This window comes from Eleutherodactylus coqui, chromosome 11 (assembly GCF_035609145.1).
Source record: "Eleutherodactylus coqui strain aEleCoq1 chromosome 11, aEleCoq1.hap1, whole genome shotgun sequence".
Classification (NCBI taxonomy): Eukaryota; Metazoa; Chordata; class Amphibia; order Anura; family Eleutherodactylidae; genus Eleutherodactylus; species Eleutherodactylus coqui.
Window position 1 is genome coordinate 2,377,328 of NC_089847.1, and position 1,910 is coordinate 2,379,237.

Sequence of the window (1,910 nt, forward strand, 5' to 3'; positions counted from 1 at the left end):
TACAGCATTTGACAGCGCGTTTTAGGGCTGGCTGTCCACGGGCGAGTTGTCATTACAAGATCCGTGGTGATAAATGGCCTGTGGACCTCGCATGACACCATTTATAGGCTAAGTATGGAGAGCGCAGCCCGACGTCCACGAGCGGAGAATCTACTAGATAGGCTCACCGCGGAGACCTGTCAGTTCCCCCCTATGCTCCGCCGCGGCGGAATATCACTAGCGATATTCCGCCTGGGCCGCGGACAGGCAGCCTTATGCCATCATTGTGATGGGTGAGGAGGTGTGTTAAAAAGAAATGCAAAAACGCAAAAATAGACAGACAGCTCTCGACAATCACAGCGTTAGAAACAAGGCGTTCGAGCGCAGGTCTGAGGAACCCCTCTAAAATCAACGGGCACGTTGTACCTCAGCATGGCGCTCGGGGTGCCGCACTAATAGCGGTAAGAAGGTGTATGAGAGGCCTACGGGGCTACAAACACTCTCATATAGTAAAGGAAACAGGTCATGTTGGGAAGGATTACGCCACGGGGCAGATCATGTATTCGTTTTGTAGCCTTATGCTGCACGATTTAGGTCTGGGCCCTGGCCTGAGCCTTTCCGTACGCCCCTGTTCACACTTGTTTTGTGCGTCTCGCAATGTACAGAGCCCACGCTCGTATGAATGTAGCCTGAGGCTGATATCACAAGGCAGGCTAGTCACAGGTGAAGCTCCGCTGATTGCGGCCAGTACCCGGGCTCAGCAGTCTAGATGCCGGCCATGATCAGCGTTTCTGCGCCTGCAGCCCGAGAACGGCTACACAGCGATTATTGTGTTGTCTGATCACGGAGGATCACAGGGCAATACGTCTTGCTGGTAACAGTCTATGAGAGTGTGCAGGAAAGTACGTCACCATGCTGGCTCAATCATCCACAATTTCGGAAAACAAAAAATATCATGCGGCTGAGCGTCACACAGCGATTCTGGATCACCAAAGAGTACTGAAAAGACTGCAAGACGCAGATCACCTCAACGATTCCTGGCACAGACGGAAGTTCTTGCAATCTTTTTCAATGTTGTCAACAAGCAGAAAGTAAAAGCCACAATTGGCAGAGAAAGGCGATAATCTCATCTATAATAAATACACACAATCCATAGAATGAGGTAAAAACAGGCTTGCATTGGCCGGGAATCGAACCCGGGCCTCCCGCGTGGCAGGCGAGAATTCTACCACTGAACCACCAATGCTCCAGCTGTGCAGTCTACTGAGAGCAGCTGTGCAATGCCTGAGCGCGTCCGTCCCTCCCAAACATTACAGAGCTGCGGTACTACGAGGGAGGGGGGCTCACCCTGAACGTCCGCCGTCACCAAGTATTCCTGCTGGGCAGATCACGATGGGAGAAAATTGTCTGGTAATCATCTGCAGATGTAAACAGAAGTCAGTGGTGCAATAGTCTGCAGGACACACCACTATGTATCAGGAGGTAGAGAGGACAGAGCGATGTTCTGCAGATCTCTAAAGGTCATTGGTGTAATAGTCTGCAGGACATACCACTATGTATCAGGAGGTAGAGAGGACAGAGCGATGTTCTGCAGACCTCTGGAGGTCAGTGGTGTAATAATCTGCAGGATATATCACTATCAGGAGGTAGAGAGGACAGAGCGATGTTCTGCAGATCTCTGGGGGTCAGTGGTGTAATAGTCTGCCGGATATATCACTATCAGGAGGTAGAGAGGACAGAGTGATGTTCTGCAGACCTCTAGAGGTCAGTGGTGGAATAGTCTGCAGGATATATCACTATGTATCAGGAGGTAGAGAGGACAGAGCGATGTTCTGCAGATCTCTGGGGGTCAGTGGTGTAATAGTCTGCAGGATATATCACTATCAGGAGGTAGAGAGGACAGAGCGATGTTCTGCAGATCTCTGGGGGTC

General features: G+C 50.9%; 1 non-coding gene across 1 annotated transcript; it reads right to left on the reverse strand.

Moving 5' to 3' along the window:
• Positions 1-1,154: 1,154 nt before the first annotated feature.
• On the reverse strand, positions 1,155-1,225 carry TRNAG-GCC (transfer RNA glycine (anticodon GCC)). Its single transcript has one exon. It is a non-coding gene; the product is annotated as a tRNA-Gly (tRNA).
• Between the last annotated feature and the right edge of the window lie 685 nt (positions 1,226-1,910).